We start from the raw sequence: 13,016 nt of genomic DNA, 5'->3' as shown, positions 1-13,016 counted from the left end.
TGGAGATTGCCACACTATTGGGCATTGCACAGAGGTGCTTCTCTGCACCCCAGTTCTCCCGAGTCGTGCCTCACATGTTTGGGGGGCTGGCAGAATCCCCCAAATCAGGCACAATATATATTCTTTGAACAATGGCGATGTGCCCGGCTGCCTGCGTGCCATCCTCCTTCATTCCCACTGAGACTCCAGAAGAACTGCCACACACACTGGGGTGAGGGGTCACATGGAGAGACTTCCAAAGAACCCTCAGAAGCCAGTGGGAGGGTTCTCCTACCTGAACAGGCAGGATGTGCAAGGGTGGGTGGTGGGTCACAGGGGATTTGTGGGGAGGGCCGCTGGAGGGGCCTGTGCCGGGAACCCTGTCCCTACCACGGGGGAGGAAGAGGCGGTGCCCGGCCCTCACGGGATCCCTGTGGAAGGGGATAATGTAAAACCTGATGCAGCTGCTGAGCTTCAGGCAGAGGTGGAATAAAGGCAGCAGACTCACCTCCTCCCAAAACAACCAAAAAATGGGACAAAACACCAAATGGCTGTTTTCAAGCAATAGGACCCCAGGCAGCACTGCTGGCAGCTGGAAGTTTGCTGGCAAACTTCCAGCTGCCAGCACAGCACAGGACAGCAACCGCTGAGGGTGGAACAGGAATGGGCGCGCTCAGCACTCCTCCTGCGGCTGCCCGGAGCTGCCAGCCCTGGTGCAGGGAGAGGCTGCCCCTGAGCATGGAGGAGCCCTGAGCTGGGCAGACAGAACCGAGAGCCAGGGAGACCCAGGGGCCCGAGAGTCGGGGGGCCAGGGGGGCAGGCAGAGAGCTACAGAAGGAGGGCTCTGGGAGGTAGCCAGAGTCCAGCCTGAGCACTCGGTTGAGTGCTCATCAGCACAGGCTAGTGAAGAAATGACCACAAGGACCTGAGGGAATGGAGTGCAAGCACACGGGGAGTTGGGAGAGGCTTCTGCTCCTATCAGCCTGACTGGAAACAGCGCATTGGGAGACGGCTCAGGGAAGTCTGGTCTCCATGGTGGGGAAAAAACTGGTCCTAGATTAAGATCTGCAACCATCAGAGCAAGACTTGAAAGGGTCAAATTGTTTCTAAATGTGTTGACTACCTTTCAGAACAAAGTCCAAAAGCATTTATAGGAATATGGACACTCAGCACTCGTGAACTTGAGAGTCACAGGGTCTGGCATCCAGTAAAAGAAAGGCCAGTCGTGAAAAGAAGCAGGAAAATGTAACTCACTACAAGGAGAAAAGTCAGTCAACTGAGACTGACCCTCGATTGACACTTAAGTTACTAACAAGGACATCAAAAACAGTTATTACGGACAATTTCCACAGCTTTTTTAAAGCTAGAAGAAAGGTTTACTATTCAACAGACATGGAGGGTATAATCACAGGACTGGGAGTGCAGCTCGGGACTGGGAGTACTTGCCTAGTGTGTGCAAGGTCCTGGGTTCCATCCAGAACTGGAGGGAAAAAACCTAAATCAAACTACTCCAGATGAAAACTGCAGCATCTGAGATGAAGACACACTGGGTAGGATCAATAACACAGAGGACATTAAGAAAAGATTAGTTGGGCTGGGGATGTGGCTCAAGCGGTAGCGCGCTCGCCTGGCATGTGTGCGGCCCGGGTTCGATCCTCAGCACCACATACAAAGATGTTGTGTCTGCCAAATACTAAAAAATAAATATTAAAAAAAAATTCTCTCTCTCTCCCCCTCTCTCTCCCTCTCTCTCTCTTTAAAAAAAAAAAAAAAAGATTAGTTAACTTGAAAACCACAATAGGAACCATCCAAAAAGAAACAGAGATTAATGAGGGTTTTAAAAGGAAGAAGAATTTTAAAAAGACAGAGGCCTCTTCAGTGAGCTGTGAGATAATTTTTAAAAGTCTAATGCACATGAATTGGGGTTCCTGAAATGGGGCAGCGGGGAGGAACAGAAAAATATCTGAAGATACAAACTTTTCTTCCTTTTAAAAAGCCTTGTTCATCTCTATGCTTCATTTTGGATCATTTCCACTGTTGTTTTCAAGCTAACTAATCTTTTTTTTCAATGTCTTCTGTGTTATTAATCCCATCCAGTGTGTCTTCATCTTAGATGCTGGCACATTTCTAAATTGATGAAAACTATACACTCGGGGATACAAGAATCTCAACAAACCCCAGCACAATATAAATGAAACCCACATCATAATTAAATTACTCAAAATAAGTAATAAAGAAAAAAATCTTGAAATAAGGGAAGAACCAAAAAAAAGAGGTGTGGGGAGGAACAGGTTAACCCAGATGAGGATGACAGCAGATTATTGCAGAAAATAATGCAAGTGAGAAGGCAATGGAGCAACATATTTTTAAAAAATTTATTCTAATTTGTTATATATGACATCAGAATGCAGTTCAATTCATATTGCACAAATAGAGCACCAATTTTCATGTCTCTGGTTGTACACAAAGTAGAGTCACACCATTCGTGTTTTCATACATGTACTTAGGGTAATGATGTCTGTCTCCGGAGCAACATCTTTAAAGCACTAAATTAAAAAATGTAGTGTCAACCTGGGATATACATCCAGAAAGTCTTTCAAGAATAAAAGCAAAATAAAGACTTCTCAGACATACAAAACCTGAAATAACTTATCTCTGGCAGAACTGTCATACAAGAAGTGTTAAAGGATGTGCTTCAAAAACAGAACGAAATGATGAGAATATGCATTTATGTAAGGGAATGAAGAGCATCCGCCATGACAATCACATAGGTGTATTTATAATATTTTCTCTTGTTAGTATAATCTCTCTAAAATATCATTGGCTCTTGAAACAAAAATAATAACTATATAGTGTGAGGTTTACGGCATGTATAAAAGCAAAATATATGATAACAATAGCAAAAAGACTGAGAGGGGAGAACGGAAGTATGCTGTTGTAAGTAAGTGTAAGTCTCATCAACTCGATGTAAAATAGCATGGCATCGTTTGAAGATAGATTGTGATAAGTTAAAGAGATATACAGTAAACCTTAAAGCAACACTAATGCAAGTGAGAAGGCAGAGTTATAGCTTATAAGCCACAAAGTAGATAAAACTGAATCATTTAAACATGCTCAAATGATCCCAAAGAAGGCAGGAAAAGAGGGTGATAAAGAAAAAATGGAACAAGTGGAAAGCAAATATCAATATGGCAAATATAAACCTAAATACTTCAATTAAGAGACAGAGATGGTCAGATTGGATGAAATGGCAGGACCCAGATATATACTGCCCACATGCAACCTTTTTGTTTTTTGAGGGGGTACCAGGGATTGAACTCAGGGGCACTTGGCCACTGAGCCACATCCCCAGCCCTATTTTGTATTTTATTTAGAGACAGGGTCTCACTGAGTTGCTTAGTGCCTTGTTGTTGCTGAGGCTGCTTTGAACTCTAGATCCTCCTGCTTCAGCCTTCAGAGCTGCTGGGATTACAGGTGTGTATCACTGCACCTGGCACAGGAAAACTATTTTAAATATAAAAATAAATAGGCTAAAGCATCATAATGAAAAAGATATACTATGCTGATATTAATCAAAAGAAGATTTTTGTGGCTTGCACTAATCTCAAAGTAGATACAGTAAAAAATATTATCAGGACTAAGAGTAATTTCATAGTAATAAAAGGGACAATTTTTAAGTTGGATGTAACAATCTAAACATTTATGTACCTAATAACAGATCTTAAGAATACAAAAAGCTCAAACCAATAGAACTGAGAAATAGATGAATACACAATTATAGTTGGATATTTCAATAGTCCTCTCTTCATAACTTATAAAAAAATTAGATCAAAAATGTATAAGGAAACAGAGACATGAGACTATCTCTGTCCAACAACAGCAGAATAGAAACTCAAATACACAGCATAGAACATTTGCCCAAAAAGAGCAAAACCAATCTTAGTTAATGGGAAGGGATTGAAATCATAAAAATATGTTCTCTGTTTTAATGGAATTAAATTAGAAATTCAATAACAGATCTGAAAAAAAATCTCCAAATATCTAGAAACCATGATACACACTTCTGTGTAACCTGTGTATACAGTAAGAAATGGAAAAGAAAATAGAAAGTACTTTCTCTTGAGTAAAAATAAAAACACAATGTATAAAAATCTGTGAGGTGTCACAAACACAAGCCCCACAGGGGACTTTTTAGTCCCGAACTCGCATATTGGAAAGGAAGAAAAGTTCTTAAATCAATAATCTTATGTTCCACCTTTAGAAACTAGAAGAAAACCCAAATGAAACCCAAAGTAAATGATGTTTTAGTCAGCTTTTTTGCTGCTGTGACCAAAATATGTGGCAAAAACAATTAGAGGAGGAAAGGTTTATTCAGGGCTCACGGTTCCAGAGGTCTGAGTCCACAGAGCGGAGACTCCACTGCTGAGGGCTCAAGGTGAGTGGGAAAGTCAAGGCAGAAAGTGGGGAGGAGAAAGTCTGCTCAGGAGGTGGCAATGGGGAAGCACAGAGCGCTCCGCCCACCTGGGACAAACCTCAACCCGCAGGGACCCGCCTCATCCAACCACGCCCACCCGCCTCATCCAACCACGCCCACCTGTCCCCTCCAGCCACGCCCACCCGCCATCTCCAGCCACGCCCACCCGCCCGTCCAGCCACGCCCTAATCTACACCAGCGGGTTGGCCCACTGATAGGTCACGGCTCTCAACATCTGCTCACGTCGCCTCTGAACCTTGCCTTGTCTCACACACGAGCTTTGGAAGGACACCGCGCATCTCACCATGACACAAAGGGGAGGAAATAACACGGAACAGAACAGAAAACAGCAAAATATAAAACAAAAGTGATAGAGAAACCAAGGAAACCAAAGCCAGTTATTTATTAATAAAGAAGTACCTGAGATTTCTGCTAATAAAATCCATACACCCCTGGCCAGAGTGACCAGGACGAGGAGGAAGAAATGATCAAATGGCCTAGGGGACAGCCCACTGGAGGCTCCGAAAAGCCTCTCCTCTGGCGGGTCCAGCTCTTGTCGCCTCATGGCATCCAGTCACTGGGGGCCACTGTGCCAGACGTGGACATCAGCTCTGGATCACCACCAGGGCCTGAAGCCGAGGGAGGAGGCTGTGGAGGAGGCCGAGAAAGGAAGAGGGAGATGCAGAGCATCTCGACGGGGAGGCCCAGGAAGGAGGAGAAGAGGGTGGGGGAGGAGGACTGAGACAGCAGCGGAGGCTGAGGCAGCTGAAGGGGACCTGGTGACTGCAGGACACCAAGAAGCAGGAGCCCCACGAGGACGATTAGATAGCAGCACAGGAAAAGTCAGACCAAAAAGGAGAGAAAGCGGCCGTGCCCTTCACAGGGCTTTTCCCAACTGAGCTAAAGGTGGTCACTGGGAGTTCAGAGGCCCCCACCCACTGTGGGCTGTGCCAGGGCCGATGACACGCGCTCTCCACCAGCAGCCAGAACCACAGCGCAAGCCATTGTGGTGGCACACGCCTGTTATCCTAGCGACTCAGGAGGCTGAGGCAGGAGGATCACAGGCTCAAGGCCAGCCTCAGCAACTTAGTGAGGCCCTAAGCAACTTAGCAAGACCCTCTCTCTAAAAAAATTAAAAAGGGCTGGGGATGTGGCTTGGTGTTAAGTGCCTCTGGGTTCAATCCCCAGTACCAAAACAAACAAACAAACAAAAAAACAACGCCACCAATAAAAACAGAACAAATTTTCAACAGGGGAGGCAAAAAAAAGAACCAAAACTTCCAAGGCTCTACTTTTTTTCTTAAAAATATTTTAAAAAAGGAAAAATTACTGTTTTATGTGCATTTTATATTTTTGTACATAATACTAGGGGTCAGCCATTTTTAATGATCTCAGATGACCCAACCAGCCTTCTTACTTATGGTGTGACCATGTTCATTATCATCTCAAAGGAGAAAGAAAAATAAACTTGTAAAAAAAAGAAAAAATAACAACATCAACAACAAAATCTTACTCTGAGGATTCCAGTAACATTTTGGGATATGTATTTTAGCTGTACTTTAAGTAGTTGGTTTGTATGAGATGGCTAAAAAGGCCAAAAATAAAAAGGTTACTTTCCATTTTCTTTATTTTGGTCTGTGAAGCTATTGTTTATTTATTTATTTTTGACTTGTTTGATGTATGTGTGAAGCAATGTTGTCCAATAATAAACTGGAATTTTATTTTGCTGAGTAGTTCTAAAAAAAAAAAAAGCAGTGGCATCCTTATAGATTCGGCAGTTATTAAAAGAATAATAAAGGAAAATTAGCGAGGCTTTCTGATACACACTTGTATTCCCAGCCGCTTGGGAGGCTGAGACAGGAGTGTCACAAGTTTGAGGGTACCTTAGTGAGACCCTGTTTGGAAAAATAAAAAGGGCTGCGGATGTGGCTCCGTGTAGAGTACTTGCCTAGCATGCACACGGCCCTGGGTTCCATCCTCAGTATCGAAAATTAACACAATATTATGCATGTTTTACTAACACTAAAAAGCAGATGGAGTCAATAAGTTCCTTGAAACACACAGGCAAACATTACTGAAGAAGAGGCAGCCAGCCTGAGCCTTCTTCTCAACAATACGGGAAGGAGCGTGTGATTCAAACCCTCCCAGGAGGAAATCTCCAGGCCAGGGGGCTCTACAGAGGCTCCACCAAACTCTGGAGGAAGGTGGGGCACCACAGCTACCAGGATTTCCCAGAAAGCCGAGGAGGAGGGAAGGCCCAGGGTCCTCAGGGAAGGCCCCACGCTTCTGCAGCCAGAGAGAGCAGCCAACGGCTGCAGCTCGGCCGCACAGATCCAGAAAAGGAGACTGTCCAGTCCTTTCAACAGGCCACGAAACACAGGGGCAGAACCCGCCTTACTCCTGATCAGATCTCAGCTTGACCCAGAGTGTCCGTGAGAAGGACACAGATGTGGCGGTGAAACCCAGGCCCGAGGCGGGATGTCCACTCCACACTTCTGTTCAACCTGGGCCTGGAAGTCTCAGCAGTGAAGGTGGCAGGGAAGAGACTTCAGGATGCTCATGTCAGAAGCAAAGGAAAGAAACCTCACAGACTGCATGATTACCAGGTAGCTGTGGGATCTACAAAAGAGATGCCAGAACTCATAGTGAGTTTGTCAAGCTGCAGGATACAAGAACCATCAGAATTAATACTTTTTTATAGTTGTAGATGAACAGCGTGCCTTTATTTATTTATTTATTTATTTATTTATTTATTTATTTATTTATTTTTATAGTGCTAAGGATCGAACCCAGTGCCTCAAACATGCTAGGCAAGCGCTCTGCCACTGAGCCACAGATTAAAATTTAAGAAGTACCATTTATGATATGAAATATGGAGAAATAAGTCCTTGTCAAGATGTGAAAAGCCTATACCCTGAAAATTACAAGACATTGATGACAGAACTTAAAGAGACTTATTAACCAGGTAGGGAGAAACACCATGCCAACAGGCTGAGAACCCACACTGTCAAGATGTCAGTCACCCCGAATCGACCTACAATTTAACAATCTAAATGAAATCTGAGCAGCCTTTTAAGAAATTGACGAGCCAATTCTAGAATTCCTATAGAAATGCGAAGGGACTAGGAGAGCCAAAGCCCTCTCAAGTAAGAACAAGGAGGACTAACAGGATCTGACTCCAAAATTTATTAGCAAGCTTTGGTCATCAATACAGGCAGCACAGGTGTCAAGACAGATGAGCTGATCAATGGAGAACAGAGTCCAGAAATAGATTCGCAGGCACACAGCTGCTCACACAAGGCACAAAGGAGAGCAGCCAACTTCAACACATATCTTGCGCCATCTACAAAACCCAACTCGATGTGGATAATAGATCTAAATGTAAACCTAGGTCTACAGGAGAAGGTGACAGATGTCTTCAGGGTCCGGATATCAGTACTTTGGGCCTGTGGACTGCAGTGTCTCTGTTGCAAGTACACAACTCTGACATCATACTGTGAGAGTGACCATAGAAAGTACAGAAGTGAATGGGGGTGGCCGTGTTCCAGTGACCTCCTGGAGATAAAACAGGCAGCTGGGCTCCAGCCATAGTTTGCCAATCCTGCTGTAGAAGAAAACAGGATAAAAATCTTTGTGACCTTGAGTTACTCAAAGATTTCACAGATATGACTCTTAAAGCAGGATCTGTAAAAGAAAAAATTGATAAATTGAGGCCTCATAAAAAACTAAAAATACCCCTCTATGCAAAACACTATTCAGAAAATGAAAAGACAAGCCCTAGACTGGGAGAAATCTCTGCAAAGCACATATCTGATAAATAGATTGCATCAAGAATATATTAAAGAATTCTCTAAGCTCAATAATCAGAAAACAAATAACCCTATTAATAAGTGGGCGGAATGTCTGGACAGTCGCCAAAGTCGTATACAGGTGGCATATAAGGCATGAAAAGATAAGCAATGTCACTAGCCACTGGGATGATGCCAATTAAAACCACAATGAGGTGCCACCACATACCTGTTAGAATGGCCTACGTTAAAAAGGCTGGCCACTCGCAACTGTGGTGGAGACATGGAGAAAGGGACTCCTCCTGTACGCTGCCATCTGGCATGTAAAATGGCATAGCCACTTGGAAATATGGACTATTATCTCTATCACATGTAAACCATCCAATAGAACCATAAAGAGAAAGTTCTTCAACTCTTTTTATGGTGTTAGCATAAGCCATCTAGTAAACTGCAAGAAAAAATTACTACTACTAAACAATCTAAATTCTAAACATAGAGGCAAAAACTCAAATAAATATATTAGCCAAATGAACATGGATATATCTGTATCTTGGCCATGTAGCGTCCACCCTAGGGATGAAAGGATGGTTACGGACAAAACTGATAATCTGACTCACTCCATTAATAGATTAAGGCAAAATGTCACATGATCATTTCAATAGTATAATAAGAAATCACCAAACAAAAAGCATCTACTTTTGAAAAATGTGAATACTTATTTTTTCAGAAAACTAAGAAGTGAATTCTTGCCCCAGAAAGAACATTAATCAACCCCTGAATGCCAACATCATTCTCTGTGGTGAAATTTAAAAAATATTGCTAGATCTAACACAGAGATGCCTTCTAGCTGGGCTGGTGGCACATCCCTGCAATCCCAGACACCCAGGAGGCTGAGAAGAGAGGACTGCAAGTTCAAGGCCAGCCTTAGCAACTTAGTCAAGACCTGTCTCAATGAATAAAATAAACAAGTCTGGGGATGTAGCTTGGTAGAGCACCCCTGGGGCCAATTCCCAGCACTGAAAAAGCCCTCTGGCACCACTGCTGTTCAATATCACATTGTCTTGGAACTCAGTGGGACAGAATGGCAAAGAAAAGTCAAAAGGGTCTTCAGTTATGATTGTCTACATGGAAAACCCAAGAGAATCTAATTTTGTACCATTAGAAGCCTGTACAGTTGAACAAATTGCTGGACATAAGGCAACACAGAAAATCAATAGCATTCCTATCGAGGAGTCACACCAACATGTGAGAAGGCACGAATCCCATTTACTGCAGCAGCCAACTCCAGACGGGTCTTAAGATGAATTCTAGCAATGTTGGCATGAGCCCCTTGAGGAGGTGGGGCAGGAGTGGTTCAGCTGAGCAGAGCAGAGCCTCCCGAACCAGACCACCAGCGCTCAGGTCACAGCTGTCCACCCTCCACATCCTGGCCTGCAGGAATCAGTCCCTCACCCCATGCCTCAGTTTCCCCATTTATAAAAGAGAAATACTAATATGTATCTCACGGGGAAGTTGGGAAGATCAGTTGAGCTAGATATAAAGTGTTTAGAACAGGGGCTGCCACACTCAAGTTCTCTATACATGGTTCCTATTGTTATAGAGAAAATCACAAAGTTTAATTGTAAAGAGGTGAAACAAGACCCAAATAAGTAGAGAGATGGACCACATCGTGGATGAGATGATTCAGTGTTAGGAAGAACCACATTTTTCTCCTGGCTAATGTAAATTCATCGCAATTATAATAAAACACCCAAGAGGATTTGGAATGGAACCCAAAAGACTAGAAATTTATATAGAAGAGTAAAAGTCCAAGAATAGCCACCGCAGTTTTGAAGGAGAGCCAAGGCAGTGCCATTTGATCTGTTTGATGTGGAGTTATTATAAAGCTAGCCTGAGACGGGGTGGTACTGTCAAGTGAGCAGGGCCAAAAGACCAAAGGAACAGAACACAGAGTCCAGAAATGACCCCCCACGCACACATAGGAAGCTGGTATAGAGGTGGCACTCTCAGTCAGTGGGAGTGGATGGGCTACAGTGAGTGACTTGGATGTTATGTTGCTCACATGGAAAAGTATGCAATGCTCTCCCTCCTCACTCCAAGCACACAGCAGCTCTAGATGGGCTGAATCTCTAAACAGACGTTCTTAGGGTCGGGACCCGGAATGTCCGTCCTTCAAAGGCTCCTGTGTTGAAGGCTTGAACCCCAATGCAGCAATGTTCAGAGGTGAGGCTTTTGGGAAGCAATTGGATCATGAGGGTTGGAAACTAATCAGTGTATTAGTCCACGGATGATCTATGTTTGAATGAACCACTGGGAGGTGGTGGAAACCAAAGGAGGTGGGGCCTAGTTGAAGGGAGTGGGTCCTTGGGGACTGTATCTTGTCCCCAGTTCCTTCCTCTCTATCTCCCTCACTCACACACAAACACGCATCTTCGTGTGCCTGCACATATGTGCACACCACACACACACACACACACACACACACACACACACACACACTGTTCCCTGCTACATGCTCTCTGCCTTGAAGTTCTGCCTCAATACAAGCCCACAGTGATGGGGCCAGCCAACCATGAACTGAAATCTCTGAAACCATAACCTAAAGTAAATCTTTCCTATTTTCAGTTGATTTTCTCAGGTATTTTGTCACAGTGATGAAAAGCTAACTAATAGGTCTTCACGTGTTAATATAAAGGAAGGTCATTCTGAAGGACCACCTTTATAACTCAGGAGGGAGAGAAGTACTGCTCAAACAAAAGGAAAAACATTTAAAAGACAACACTAACAAATTTCACTGCATAAAAATTAGTGCCTTTTGTAGGACAAGAGTCCTGTACATAACATTAAGAAAAAAGCAACAAATGAGAAGATAATATTTTCATCACATACAAGCAGATGAGAACAGGGAGTACCTTTGCATAAAAAGCTCCAGGAAGCCAGTAAGAAGAAAGCCAAGCAGGGGCTGGGGTTGTGGCTCAGTGGCAGAGCGCTCGCCTAGCATGTGCAAGGCCCTGGGTTCGATCCTTAGTGCCACATAAAAATAAATAAAATGTATGTACAACTACAACTAAAAAATATTGAAGAAGAGGAAGAAGAGGAAGAGGAAGAATAAGAAGAAGAGGAGGAGGAGGAGGAGGAGGACGACGACGATGACGACAACGAGGAAGAGAGCCAAGCAACCTAACGGGAAAATGGGCAAAGGGAAAGAACAGGCAATTCACAGAAGAGGAAATTCATGTGGCAGCTTTGGAAAGATTCCTGACCAATGTGGAATTGCAAATGAAGCAATCATCAACTTCACATGAATTTGCATCTACTCCAGGTCTTAGTGAGAATGCTGTAGGAGTACAAATGGTTTCTCAATTTGAAAAGAAAGAAAGTTAGAAGTTGAATTTACATATCCACTAGTAGGCATGACCCATCATATGTATGTACCGTACTCCACATTACACAAGTGATATATATATTCTGGGTATATGTAAGGGGCAGCACCCCCTCCGGATCCCAGGGACTTGCATTTGGGTTTGGGGAGCTAGGTGAAAGGACACCATTGCATGCTGTGTGAAATCCTGAAAGTCCGGAAACAACCTAAATATCCTTCAAGGTGGGTGGAGCAGGGTGGAGAAATCCTAAGTCCGCCATAGTCCCTGGCGTGCTGCTGAATGCTTAACAGCCCGCTGTTCAGGGAGAAAGCCTTCATTTGCCAGTTTCTGGGATGTCAATTCTCCACCATGGCTGAGGTCTGTCCATCCTGTGACATCACTGACCACAGAGCTGGGAGAAGATGCACAGGGTGAGTCTGTGGGAAGGTGCTGGGAGCGAGTGGCAGTGCACCATTGATTGCTTTCTCCAGCAGCCAAGATCGATGAAGAGACCAGGTAGAGCCGAAGAAAATAATGCTTAGGGTGGAAAAGAAGCAATTTTCAATGTGGGACGATCAATATGATAATGTTTATATAAATTCAAAAATTACACAAAGTGGTAAGACGCACATTGTTAAAGAATGGAATGGGAACGGGCGGAAACGCCAGCCTGGGGACGCTGTTTGCCTTTGGAAAGAGAAAGGGGAGAGCAGAATGAAGGAGGGGTGCGAGGAAGCGCCCGCCTTCCCGCTCTCTCTTTTTCTCTGGTTTTGTTTCTTAAGTGTAAAGAGCTGAAGCAAATATGTGGGACTGGGAAGCTGGTTTATGTTGGATCAATATTCAAAAGGTGGGGATTGTCGTCAGGCATGACTCTGCGTATTTAAAATACATCATTAAAACAAACAGAATTAAAATAAACTGAAGAGAAAACTAAAGTGGAAGGCCCTGGAAGGACACGCTCCAAGGGGTTTGGCAACTGCGTTTGGACTCAGGATCTTCACTTTTTCATCTTCCTTATGTCTGGATGTGCCTGGGCTGGGGCGGCACTCCCTGGGCCTTGGGAGGGCTGGGCTAGGCCGTAGCTCTAGGCCCTTCCATGTGGACGTCACCTCCCTTTGCTGGGTCGTGGCCTGTTTGTGAGACATCCCCACCCACAGGCCTGGTGACCTAGGCTGCGGTGAGTGGGGGGATTGTGGCCATCCTGGCACAGGAGGGAAGAGCCACGGGGCGCTCTGTCAGCCTAGAGGTGGGAACAGACAGTCACGGTGCTGGAGTGAGCTGACACCACCTTGAAGCTCGGCCCCAGGATCTGAGAGGTCACAGAGGGGGACAGTGGCAGAGAGTAGCTAGGTTGTACTGGCCGTATGGACCGACCCAATAAGCTCTGGGTTCACTCAGACCTGGGCAAACCTC

Source organism: Marmota monax, unplaced genomic scaffold (genome assembly GCF_021218885.2).
Source record: "Marmota monax isolate L192 unplaced genomic scaffold, Marmota_monax_Labrador192_F-V1.1 WCK01_AAM20220418_F8-fsc00009, whole genome shotgun sequence".
Classification (NCBI taxonomy): Eukaryota; Metazoa; Chordata; class Mammalia; order Rodentia; family Sciuridae; genus Marmota; species Marmota monax.
Note: the sequence above shows the minus strand (reverse complement) of the source record.